Below are 14025 nucleotides of genomic sequence, written 5' to 3'. Positions count from 1 at the left end.
TCTGTCTCTTTGATTGGTTTAACTCTGAATTCATGTCAGCACGCCATTACTAGCAGTGCAGTAAATATTAATACAGTTCCCATGTGAGCCCCTGTATCAGACGCTCCATGTGCAAATCAAACAAACAGCTCATGCGCTCAACAAGCCAGGCTGTGTACTGTATACTAATCAACCACACTTCAGGCCTCCCCGAGCAAGCTGACTGCTGGTCAGGTGTTCAAATATTTGCAGTACAGTACGATAAAACACGCCAACCGACTGATTATCATGCTCGAGGTGTTGTGTTGATCAGGATTCAGAGTGTTCGCCTGGCTTTGGAAAAACAGACCTAATCAATCTCCTAAGATCAATGACACTTTCTCCAAGTTGAATGATGATGGATTCCAGAAAAGAGAGCAGCTGACTGGCAGAAAAGGTCAATTTAAAGACAAAACCTTCCGATCATGAAAGTTTGGATCGAACTATCAATAATTTAAAGGGCCATACTCGTTCAGGGGAAAAGTACAAAGAAAAGAGGTAGACCCAAAAAATGAGAGGCATGCGGATTATCAGGATAAACCTGTGTGTAAATAAGCTGGCCCAGTTCGATGACCAGAGTTACGCACTTATCTCTGCTCATTCCAAGGAGAAGGTAGAAATGCTTTGATCTGAATCTGATGCCCATGATGTGTCATTAATTTTCTGGATTATTATTTTGTAGTTTTGTTCTTCTGCTAAGAGTGCTGTACATAACAAGAGATGAATGAAAGAAAAAAGAAAACCCTGGATCCAGACAGGAAGGGGATCTACTGACTCTATTTTACATTGTGCTGGCACGGGTTGGGGTTTGAGGTGCTATGTGATCACCACTTTCCTGGTGAGGAATTTTGTTTTTTAATGTATGTGAGTGGACTTATTGGGCATGACATCACTTTAAAGTTTTAGCTCATTTCAGTTTTGCTGAAAGTTTCAAGGCCTTGAAACTTGCTCAGCATAGTAAAAGCTACATAAAGAGAACACGTGTGCCTTGGATTTTATTAGAGTCACTTAATTTAGGAGTTTTAAAATCATGGGGTGATCTATGAATCCCTCCTGGTGGTGCATTCAGATGCTGCTGTGAAGTCTGATCACAGAGCTATTCAGCTGCCACAAAGCTTTGCATTCATAAGCTGTGGTGTTTGGAAACTCGACAGGGAATAGAAATAATTAAAGTAGTGATGCTTTCAAAACAAAATCTTTCAATGTACCATCAGTTAGAGTCATGCAATAAGGAGGGCAAAAAAAAGTTTATTCGGCTTCTACATATCAGGGGGAATTTTCTCTATTTGTGCATTATTATATCCTAAAAACTCAAAGAAAAATCAACTCACAAAAATGAAAACATTAGACTGTTGTTTACCTATTTAAGAAAGTTATACAAAGAGATTTATGGAGGCAAAAAGTGTGCGAAACAGCTCAGTATGTAACAAAAACTGCAGCTACATTTTTCCAGTGACTTTGGGTTAGATGTGCATGCTAACTTGAAAGAATTTCTGCTCTTCCACAACATTTTTTTTTAGATTAAGGTGAGTACTGATTTGGTCAGCCCAAAACATTTTCTTTACTTTTTCAGGAGCTCTTAGGGAATAAAATCATGCCAGAAAATGCATCCAAGACCAGAACAGATTCTAACCCTGGCCATCTGTATCCTGCATACATTCTGCTTTATCAGCTTATAAAAATACAGCTAAAAGTCTAAAAGCTATGTTGCGTTTTCCGAAGCTGTCCAGTGGGCCAAATTGTAGTCTTTGGTGGGCTGATGTTCGACACTACTGATTTAGAGCCATAGAGATATTTCAGCGCCAAGAGCCCGACTCGCCTTTGCTGTTCACTTTGGCAGCTCATTACTTGTTGTCAAAATGTTTAAATATTAAAAGATCTGTAAGACTTAAGGAGAGTTTTCTACGGCTAAACTCATGATTTGTTTGAGCTGAGCAACAATCTTGCTTGCTTACTTCGTCTTTAGCAGAAAACCCCAAACTCTCACTATGCAACATGAAATCTGTCTGAGTTGGCCCGCCAAGTCCACCTACACAGCTAGGAGCTGGCACACAGGTACATCTTAGGCCCCTGAAGGGTTATATCTAGATCAGATAGTTTGACGTCATTGTGTTGCCTGGCAACCACCAACCAATGCGCTAAAATGACCCATTTGTAGCATTTATGCGCCCAGAATCCTATAAACACCTTATAAAAATATTATAAAAGTATTGTTTTCATTTCAATAGCAACATTCATATCCACAAAGTCAAAGGATGCACGACAGAGCAGTGTGAAAAACTATTGACTTTCTGAGATAATTTTACATTTCACCCTGCAACTCTAGCCAATCAGATTGGCAACAGCTTTTCTTTCCAATATGACAATGATCCCAAACAAAATGCCAATGCAGTAAAAGCATACCTAGACAGAAAAACACAAAGTATCAGTCATGGATTGGCCTCTCCAAAGCCCAGATCTCAACATTATTAAAGAAGTGTGTGATCATCTTTACACAGAGAGGAACAAAAGGCAGCCAGCATCCAAAAAAAGAGCTTTGGATGTTCTTCAAGAAGCCTGGAGAATTATTCCTGAAGACTACTTGAAGAAATTACAAGACAGCTTGCCTAAGAACGTTCAGGCTTTGTTGAAGAGTAAATATGGTACCAAATATAGATTATATTAGATATATATTTTGTGTGACTTAAAAACATTCAAAATCTATAGGGAACACATTAGTAACAAATACTGCGACTAAATGTATCCTTTTCAAACCACTGCTTTTAATTTCTTTTACAGATAATACATACTACGAAGTTTAAATCCTTTTTGAATGCTTGTTAACGATTTCCTCTTCCTCTCAGTCTTTATGCCGATCTACGCTAATCGCCTCCAGCTGAATACCCTAACACACAAAGTCAGATGTGAAAATGGTACAGTATACACCTCCTCATTTCAGTGCAATGAAATATATAGGCATATTTACCATAATGTCAGTATTCCTTTAAAAATTATATTCATTTGTTGATGGGCATGTATGACTCACTGATGCATCACATCCACTGATTTGGCACATCAAACAGAATTAAACACAAGGGGCCACGCATGTTCTCTCGTGATTGTGAAGAACAAAGCGTTTGAGATTAGTGCCCGTGGAGTAAGTGGGAGATGACAGTGGGAGAGAGACATGCAGGCAGTTCTTACAGCGGGTCTATTCTGCTGAATTGGAAGTGGAAGGACTGTGTCTTTGTTTATCCCATCATTCTTCTCCTGCTCCATGGTGAGGCCCCTGCTGATTTACAACCACAACCCTAAAAAAAACAAGAGAGAGAGAGAGATTGGGTAGGAAAAGAGTATAAGGAGTCATGTCAAAAATGCTGCATTCTGATGTTATGTTGGGTTATACTGTAATGGTATGCGCGTGATCACATGTAAATGTGTGTAGTGCTTTTTGGAATAATTTGAAGGCATTTCATAGGGCTCAGAGAAAGACTTCCACCTTGCGATTTAAGGAAACAAACACTCATCCACACACAATCTCAGCTTCCTTCTTGATAGTATCTCCCAATGCCCTTAGCTACAATTTCACCCACCTAACAAACCCTTTTCTTGCCCTGCACCATCACAAATTCTCTCAAATTCTTCAACACTCCTTTCATTCTTTTCAAATTAAGGGATATCAGCCTCTTGCTGCCAGCATCACTGAATTGGTTTCCTATTGTGTCCTCTTATTGGACTTCTAGTGGCAAACTTCACTTTAAAAGTTTTCTGCTTACTTCTATATGCAGGTAGGAATCAAACAAGGACAGAACTGCCATTAAGAGGTTAGAGATGTTGAAGAACTCGAGGCTGTCCTTGCTCAGCAACACACAGGTGGAGCTGCACAAATGCTCACTAGTAGGTTATAAATCATTAAAAGCAGGGAACATAGCCATCAGCTGAAAAACAGCTCTTATGTAACTGATGCTGGTCCCTTGCCCACTCTGAACCGTAGTAATGAGCGTTGGCAACATAGGTCACAGTGTAATACAATCTAGCTTAAACAGGTTATCTAATTGATAGCACTGGCTGTGGTGGAGCTCAAGTGAGTAATCATCTGAAATTAAGGTAGATTTAATTCAGATTAATTCAAGTTCACACTCTCCAAAGGGAGAGCTAAGCAAGCATAAAAGCCACCATCCTGAGAGAGATTACCTTTGGTTTGTATAAGGCTTTTGATTCTACTACAAAAGGATGAAGACGTGTGCTGCTGCCTTCAAATAAACCTTTTTTTTTTTGGCTACATCCACGCGATTCAGGAGTCTCATTAGGCACAATGAAAGACTCTTCCTTTGCATCTCTGTCTTTCACTGTGTTGATCCCATTCTGCCCTATTAACTTTGCTAATTAAAACTTAAGACCTCCCCATGGGAAGACGCTCCATTTCAACTGGCTCAAGTTCCCACATTCATTACCAACTCCTGTGGGAAACGGCAGACAATGATAAGAGGTTCCCAGGGCTCTGTAGTGTTTCACAGGTGCGGCAGGTGATGAAAGAGACAAGGCAGCAAAATGGGAGTAAAGAGTGTAAAACTGTAAATTACACAGGCAGAGAAACAGCAAAGTCTCTAATGGGGTTATATAATCCACTCAAGGGAATACAAGACCACATGGAAACAGCTAGAGACAGCAGTATGCCAAGGCCAGGTCAACGTAACACTGCAAACAAGATTTTAATTTTCTATGTGCCATCTTACCAGTCAACATACAGTACAGAAATGAATGCAGTCGTGTAAAAACATTCAGTTTAACATTGAGATCTGGGCCACAGGTACCTCCTTAGAGCACTCATATTTATTCTTGCTTGACTCTTCCACTCGTTAAAACTTAATTGATCAATTATAGTATTTAATTAATATGCTGTAGTGTGCCAACGTGACAGCTCAGACCTAAGTGGGCCCATGATGAGAAAGAATTAAGAATTAATAAGATTAAAAATCAGAAGCCATTAAAAGATGCCAGGACAGATTAGAGTGAAGATCATTTTAGACCAGCAGTCAAAGGGATGTCAGCTGGTGCATTCATGTCTAGGGTAGGGTTAACCAGGAGTTATTAGCAGAGGCTTTAAAAGGGGGTGTTATTGCTTTTTTTCCTGCTAAATATTTTTTATTCTTGGACTATTAGAGTAGCTTTACATGATTTAAAGTTACAAATTAGAGTTGCACCCATTGGCATCGGTCAACAACATTGCAAAGTACTGATTTTAGCAGCTTCCAATTTTCTTCCCAAGATTTATAAATGACACCAAAATCAACTTTTATTCAATGCTAATTATTATTTTCATAATTATAATGAAATGAAATTAATTAATAAACTTTACAATTTCCTCCAAACCACACTAAGTTACAGGTTTCTCCTCTTACATAAACAACTGAATATACTATATTTTGCTGCTGGAAGGAGGAACAAATAATTCTCTGAAAACAAGTTGCCCACCTTTAGCTGACATTTTCTATCTTACTAAACAGAAGAAGGTGGAACAGATTTAAATAACAAAACAAATGTCAGTCATTTTGATTATTTTTTTTATGTTTGTGACGAGACAATAGGACACCAACCCTTTACTCATTTTTCATTCATCTCCCTAATTTTCCTCATAAATGTTTTTGATCCTTTGCTCATACCAAGGCTGCTGGCTCTAGCTTAAGCCACTTAACCTTTATTTGTTTCTATAAAAAATTCAGGTTCAGCTGAGTGAGGGTGATTTAACTTTCTGATTAGATTTGTTGTTATAAACATTTTCATGGTGGTCCCCTCAGTGTTTACTTTGTACTTACTCACAGCGAAGAGCTTCCTTGCTGATAACATGTTAGTGTGTGGTTGTCAGTATGTGCAACTATTTGTCTGCACCACTGTGGGGCATGCATCACAGATGCATGAAATGTAGGGGTGGGTTTTAATAATCGATTCATCGATTAAAATCGATTCTGGCTTGGATAACGCGAAATCGATTCATTAAAATCCTGAATCGATTTTTTGATATAAATTTATTTTGCCCGAAACGCCAGAATCTCAGGTGAAACCTCACAAAATTTCAACAACCACCAAACAGCTAAGACAGAAAATGAGAGCAGGTACACGGATTCTGCACAAGGACGTAAACACACAGCGCGGACCCGCGGATCAGAATCAGTGAGATGTCGCCTTTCTCACCCTGCTGACGGGCGCTGCAGCTTTAAGCGGCTGCGCGCGCTCCCGCGGACGGCAATCACTTTCTGGCACAACAGCAGCACGGACACGGTCGGGGCTGAAAGCCGACAGCTCGCTGATTCTGATGTTTCGGCGGGTCCGCGCTTTGTGTTCACGCCCTTTTTGCGCTGATTCTAAAGCTGTTAGTTTGATCTCTCTCCAAACAATATTGACCGAACCAGCAACAAAAGAAGATCCAAACTACGCTTCACATAAACATCGTCATGAAATCACTCTGACTTTTACTGTTTTGCTTCACCCACGATAAAATCACACGTCATGCACAGCTCTCTCTCTCTCTCTCTGTACTTCAAGAACAGTTTCCCGTCTAAAAATCTGTTTTCTGCATTATTCGCTTGCTTGTTACACACAAGTCTACTGTTGTTTACAGCGCTGTCGGCCGCTGTTTTTTTTTTTTCGTTATACATACTTCCGAAAAGAAAACCTAATTTCTGCCGTTCAATACTGAACAAATTTAAACTTTTTAAAATTATGCAAAATGCAAAACGCTTAGCCGTGTGTCTAATAAAACCGCTGTAACGTCAGAGGTACGTTCATATGTTGATTAATGATTTTCTTTCGTTTTTGATGTACTGCAGAATATTTTTATAAAATCCCAGGCCAGGAAAATCACCTTCATGTTTTTCTGCGTTTTATCTTCAGCTACTTTGACACAAAGGCGTCTGCTGTGACGCTTACACCTTTGATAAAGTCTTGCGTGTGTCAGCTTCCTTTTTATAGATACAAAAATATGTAAATGTACTGATCTGAATTATAATATTTCTGACTGTCAAAATTTCCCAGATTCAAATCGAATTTAATTGAATCGAATCGAATCGAATCGAATCGTGGATCGAATCGATTCGGGACCTTGTGAATCGGAAACGAATCGATTCTAGAAATCAGTGACGATACCCAGCCCTAATGAAATGGACTGGTGCATAATCAGACATACACAAAGCTGACCAGACCAAGAACATTAAACATTAGTTGGTTGGTCCGCCCATCTGTATTAAAAATAAATAAATAAAAATCTTTATTTGTTTTATATGTACTCCTCAATGGTGCAAGCACTCAAATGTTTTCTTGCACGTCCTATTTAAGAAACTGAAAAAAACTTCCTCACACCCCAAGTGGGTACCGGCTGGCCACTGATGTGAATGTCTTTGACCAAACAATCAAAAATAAACTTCTTGAGGTTTGCCTGAGGGACCTATCCGGTGCTTGCTGTCTGGCATTGTGAATCCCAACTAGAATTTGCTGTAGAATTCCAGAATACCACAACATGTGACAGACGTGAAAATGTCTGGAGAACATTATAATGCGTGTAACATCACTCAGCATGACCAGTTTGATGGCGGATCAATGATGGTTTGGGGAGGCAAATCCATGGAGGGACGCACAAACTCTACAGGCTGGGAATTGGAACCCAGGTCATTAGGTATCAGGTAGAAAATCCCATATCCCATCTGTTGTCTGATTAGGAGCAGGCCCCGACATTGTCAGGCATTCATTCAAACACAGGGACCACACAAACTACTGAGTACCATTTTAAGTGCCTGCAATGAAATTCTGGCAAAAGTCTTTTTTTCCTCTCTTCGATTTTCTGGTTGATGAAAGAACTAAATTGATAGACAAAGAATATGTTATCCTAGTTTCTAACACCTCACTCAGTCCATATCAAGATGGATATTGAGCCTGACTTTTTCTTCACATTGAGATCTTGATGATTTCAAAGTGTTCCTTTAATTTTTTAAGCAGCGTACACATATGCTATAATAATTACAGTAATAACAGCTCATCTATCTGAAAAGGAGCTGCACACAGAGAAGATAACAGAATACATTTGTTTAAAATTCATCCTCCACACCTCCTAGAACAATTCAACTCTGAAATGAAACTCTTCAGATAGGGTTAAGATAGGCAGCACCAACAAATCATTTTAGATGATAGGAGAAACTGTAACTCCAGGGAAAAACCCAAGAAAGTGTGCCCTAGATAGGTAAAAACCCATGGCCCTCTTGTTGTGTATCAGAAATCAATGAGCTACACTGCTGTCCATGAGGGACGCAGGAAGAGTTTCTCCTTAAATCTCTATGCAGGTATCGTTTTGATTTTCTGCAAAAGCTTGAAAAGATAAACTGTAAATATTTCTATTAAACCACGGCAATGTCAAAGCAGCAGAGGAATCGCACAGAAATGAACTGCATGTTTCTGCCAGAACAGCTTAAAGAACTTAAACTGAAATACACAAGGACAACATTAACACTCTTAATCTGACAAATGGAAAGGTTACTCTGAATGCTGTCAGAGCGCATTACGTATACTGAATTTAGCTGAACACCACACTGATGGCAAAAAAGGATTGTATTTCACTGACAGCTAAATAATCAACAAGATTATAGTAGCTAACAATAACCTTAAAAAGTAACAATTACAGCATCACGTCAAACACAGAATTTGTAAAACTCACCTCTTGCAGTAGAAACTTGTTTAACTTGTTTGTTTTGAATGCTGTCACAGCTGAAATCCCCACAGCATACAAATTAGCTTTACAAGCCCCTCTACCCTGCAACAGTCCTTGTAATGCTGAACACTAACGTCAGCAAGACGCACGTTTGCAGCTGTAACCGGCACTGGTAGCTAATTAGCCTAATAACCTGTCTATCAAATATCAAAGGTAACGCCCAGAAAATAGCAGTATTTCACATTTGGATATTTTTCTGTCAGCGCTAGTCTTTAGAGCCAGGATTTCCTTCTGCAAACAAAAATAACTATGTTGTAAACACACCATGTGAACAATTCAGACAGCAACGAATTACTGTAAGCTTGCGTCAAAATGGCAACATATACGTGGAAGTGGTGTAATTTGAATTACACTGAACAGGCAGCTGATCTACTGGGATTTTCCTGCACAGCCATCTCTAGGGTTTATGGAGAATGGTCTGAAAAAGAGAAAATATCCAGTGAGCAGCAGTTCTCTGGGCAATGTAAGATGTCAGAAGAGAATAATCAGATTGCGTGGAAGTGGATGGAAAGGAGGAAGACAATAACTTAAACAACAACCTGTTATAATGAAGCTATGCAGAAGAGAATCTCTGAATGTACAACAGGACGAACTTTGAGCCAAATGAGCGACAGCAGCAGAAGACCACACTGGGTACCACTCCGGTCAGCTAGGAACGGGAAATTGACACAGCTTTTCATCTTGGTTGGGCTAATGTTGTCTGATCTGATGAGTCTCAATTTCGGCTGCAACATTTGGATGGTAGGCTCAGAGTTTGGTGTAAACATGAAAACACGGATCAATCCTGCCTTCTATCAACAGCTCAGGCTGTCGGTGGTAGTGTAGTGATGTGAGGGACCCATGGTACCCACTAAGCGTAGTTTACACCCCACCGACTACCTGAGTATTGTTGCTGATCATGTCCATCCCTTTATGACTACATGGTACCCATCTTCTGATAGCCGCTTCAAGCAGGATAAGGAGCCATATTGCCTCCACAGTCATCAGATATCAGTCCAATAAAGCACCCATTGTGGACGTGCAGCAAACAAATGTGCACTGTGTGATGCTGTCATGTCAACATGGACTAAAAGCTGTGAATGCCTTGTTGAATCTATGCCGCTATCACACTGGGGATTCACTGGTGAAAATGAGATGTTACAGAGTGCCGATGTAATAAAACAGCATCAATATGAGCCAAAATGACTGTGGGCATGAATAGTTATTAAATTGTGTTGTCATTGTGACTCCTTTTCATGAAACCACTCGTATGGGCTAGAGTCCTCACTAGGGATGGGTATTGATAAGATTTTCACAATTCCGATTCCATTTTCGATTTTGTTTAACGATTCGATTCTTTATCGATTCTCTTATCGATTCTTTTTAAAAAAGGAGAACACTAAGGTCGATTAGCTTAGAACTTTGTTTTATATCTTCTCTTTGAACAAGATAGAAATTTAGGAGTAACATGGCCTTACAAACCCAACAGTGAGATCTTAAGAGATCCACAGCCTACGGCTCTTCGATGGGGTGTCACAGGGTCCCCGGGAAAAAAAATTGTAAATGTAAAATAATAAAATAAATATTCTTCTGTAGCAATAACAAAGTATAACATAAACTATTCTGTAGCAATTACACAAGAATATCCAGTAATGTCCCTGCATACAATTAAACACATTCACTTACCGAAAGTCGGGGGCATCTGCTGTGGCAAATGGGTGCAAGCCTTTTACCACAAACTTAGTCACTGCTCGGTGACATTCGTCTATCCTGGCCTGAAAGGAGACGCTACCGGTAGACTGCAGCGAGAAATGCCAGCATCTGAGCCAGCCAGACTCGGTCTGTCTCTCTCATCATGGTCACCTAAATGCACAGTAATGGCAGGTTTTGTAATAAGGCAGATCGCGCTAACATAATATGCACTGTTAGTTGATTATTTACCTGCCGCATTAACGGGAGAGGACGTGCAAACGTTACCGCTGCTGCTGGGTTGAGATTCACGAGTCCGGAGCGGAATTAAAAACACGACATTCATTTAAGGTTATCACGTGTTTTGTGAGCAAATGCTTTTGCATATTCGTAGTGTTTCCTCCCTTAAATGAAATATCTACTTTGCAAGTATTGCAAGTTGCCCTGTTGTCATCTGTTCTCGTAAAGTATGACCAAACTTTTGAGCGTTTGAGCCGCCATGCTTCCTGCCAGGTAAATGACGCTCCGCAACGTGGTGACGTCATTCGGGGCGACTGGAATCGATAAGGGAATCGTTTGCAAAAATGGCAAACAATTCTAAGGAATTGAAACAGTGGGAACCGGTTCTCAACAAGAACCGGTTTTCGATACCCATCCCTAGTCCTCACAAACCAAAAAACGGGGAAGCTTGTTGTGTATTTGTCCAAAGCCGTTTGATAAATCAGGCTGAAATGATCAAAACAAAGACCAAAATGTCCACTTGTGAAATCTGACTGGGCTTCAAACAACTAAGTATGAAAAAAAAAAAACCCCACTGACAACATGAAGCAAGTGGGTCTCAGGATAAAGGTTTCTCAATTTTGAGGGAGCGATTGAGGCTGCTACCAATTAAAGAACAGGATACAGGTAATTGTTATACAACAGATGAGTAAATACATTTGAGTTACCTAGGCAACCAGAGCCAAAAAATGTCCACTAGTGACCAAAGTGATGCGCAACAAACTAATCACTTCCTGTGTGGATACAGCTTCAGGCTCTGAAGTCCATGCAAATGTGTTACATATAAAACTGGAGAGTGATAAACAAATATCTCTTCTCAGCCTCCAGGTGGATGCAGGTGGTGGAGAGCAGCACTGACGTGTCAGAGGCAGAGATGAGAAAGTCTGCAGGTTAAATAGACTGCCAAATTGGGAGGGTGTGTTTGATAAATGACATGAAGAGAGTGAGCCACGAGAGTATTTATGATGCAGGCTTTGCCAGTGCATGTAAAGTGGGATTTTTGTCAGTGAGCAGAACTACTCTCAGCTGATCCCTTATTCACAAGGGGTCACCACAGCAGGTAGCCTCACATGTTTGATTTGGGAATTTAACACCAGACGCCCTCCTTGTTTCAACCTGCAAGGGATTTGCGTCTCCTCCTAGAATTGAACCAGGGATGTTTTGCTTGTTAGGCAAATGTGTGGAAACTACTACACAATGAAGCCAGAAGAAAATATTAAGGATTTTCATCAGTAAGCATCACTGTACACTGTAGCGGAGCTGCAGATTAATAACTGAAATTTGGGGTTATCACAGAGAACTTCCAGAAACAAATGCCTGACAGCTTATTTCCCAGTCCCTGGTCATTGAGGATGCTAGGATATTATGTCAACAACAATGCTGTGACGGATGAAACTGTCATTAATACTCCAGAAGCCACACCTTTTTCTAAAAGGTAACAGTATAAGCATCTACTTTCATCCAGCTTGCAACTTTAAAAGATTTGCCTTATGTTAAGTCAGCTAAGGCCCCTGTGTCACACAGGAGTTGGCAACTACCCATTCCTATTGTTATGAACTTGCATTTCATGTGTTTGTTTTGTGCAGTTAATGTATCTGTTTATGTTAATTCAGCTGTGCCAGGGCCCTGCTCTGATTGGTGCGTGGATATATAGCCCAACGTGACTGGTTCCAGCTGGAGGACCCGCCCATTAAAAGGAGGCTGGAGTGCCGCGGCGAGGGAGGTTCTCGCGTCTCTCCTCACGACCCAGCAGTATACCTGTGACAGCTGCTGGCTGCAGTGCTGTTTTGAAAGTTGTAGAAGTGGAGTGGGTAGGGGTGAGCTGCCGTTTCTTTTGATCACCAGTTTTCTCCTGTTTTGAATTAGTTACAGAGGTCAGACTCTTTATTTTTGACTTTGTTTTGGTAAGGTCAGGGGTGCGGGATTTGTTTAGATTTGTTTTGTTCATTATTTTGGCCTTGGCTCACCCTGAAGTGTTGACACTCCCGTTTTGTTGTCCCTAGGTTCGACTTCTTACCACTTTGTAAATAAATCACATTATAAAGAACGGATTTGTTTCCTGTTGCTGCTTGGGTCTTGGGGGGTGGGGGGGCGAGTGCCTCACTCATGTTATTGCCTGCTAGACATCCTAGCAATTGCTGTGAAACTGATTGGCAAAGAAACCATCAACAAGCTAAGATACCGGCCAATGACCCTTTGGCAACCCCCAGTAACTAGGGAAAACTGCATATTCCCTGAGTGGTTGAGTGTAGCAATCGATTAAAACCAGAGCAATCACAAGTTTATCTTGCGTCACCAAACATTATTTTGCCCGCAGCTGCTTGAAATCACCAAATGTCATTCACTTTCTATGATGATCTGTTGTGGACGTAGCTTAAGATGAACCTTTTCTGATACTAGCGATGGTCAAGACAGACAAACTATTATTTGGACAATAAACCAAACAGTGCATATCACAACAAAAATACATTGCATGTCTCAAAAATAGTGCTAGAGGGGTTCTGCATATTAAAGAAATAAGACATGGAAAAAATATGGATAAGCTATGTAAAATATACACGCAAATATCTGTACAATATATATACACATATCTTAACTTTTTTTTTCATTTAAACAAATACAAGCATGGCTTCAGTGTGGATTGAATATCCCAATACTGTGGAATTTTCTGGAAACAAATATATTTGTCGTACTTTCTTTTATCCATAACAATCCCGACCTGGAAATGTCTCATCAAATTCCACAACCCCATAAACTGCTGCAGAGTTTCATTGTTATGCTGTCTTGCATGGGATGGAAAATCACCAGCACCGCCTTAAACAGAAGAGCTACATATCACCACTGGTCCACTCATATACTGACTAACCCCCCCCCACCCCCCCCCCCCCCACCCCCCACCAACGACCACTTACTTTGTTACAATATTTAGTGTGAAATAATCTATAGCCAATATGTGACAATAATAACAGTGACTAATGTTTGCAGCAGACAGACAATGAGCCCTCCTATTATAAAGAAAATTCAATTCGAGCAAGGTTTTATTAAGGAAAGCACAAGTTTAAAAATCCAGTGCTGCATAATGTACTTGGTGATAACATTACTGGCATGTCTTTGACATGTATGAGCCTTCTTCAACAAACCACCAGGGAGCTGGGATTCTGCTGAGCAGGCAGATAGATTACGCAGCTGGGACAGCATTGTGATAGCCTTGTATTTACAGTCTACAAGAAACCCAGGCTGTCCAAAAAAGAATGCTAATATGGTAAATATACACAACTATTCAACTGAAGGTGTGAGCTGTCTCACTGCTTCACTGCGCACACACA

General features: G+C 40.3%; 1 protein-coding gene across 1 annotated transcript in view; it reads right to left on the bottom strand.

Annotated features, from left to right (window-relative positions):
- The window catches only part of gpat2 (glycerol-3-phosphate acyltransferase 2, mitochondrial), a 91271-nt gene that overhangs the window by 38189 nt on the left and 39057 nt on the right, over positions 1-14025 (bottom strand). The window lies entirely within an intron of this gene.

This window comes from Pelmatolapia mariae, linkage group LG12 (assembly GCF_036321145.2).
Source record: "Pelmatolapia mariae isolate MD_Pm_ZW linkage group LG12, Pm_UMD_F_2, whole genome shotgun sequence".
Taxonomy (NCBI): Eukaryota; Metazoa; Chordata; class Actinopteri; order Cichliformes; family Cichlidae; genus Pelmatolapia; species Pelmatolapia mariae.
Note: the sequence above shows the minus strand (reverse complement) of the source record. Positions and strands in the feature narration are given on the sequence as shown.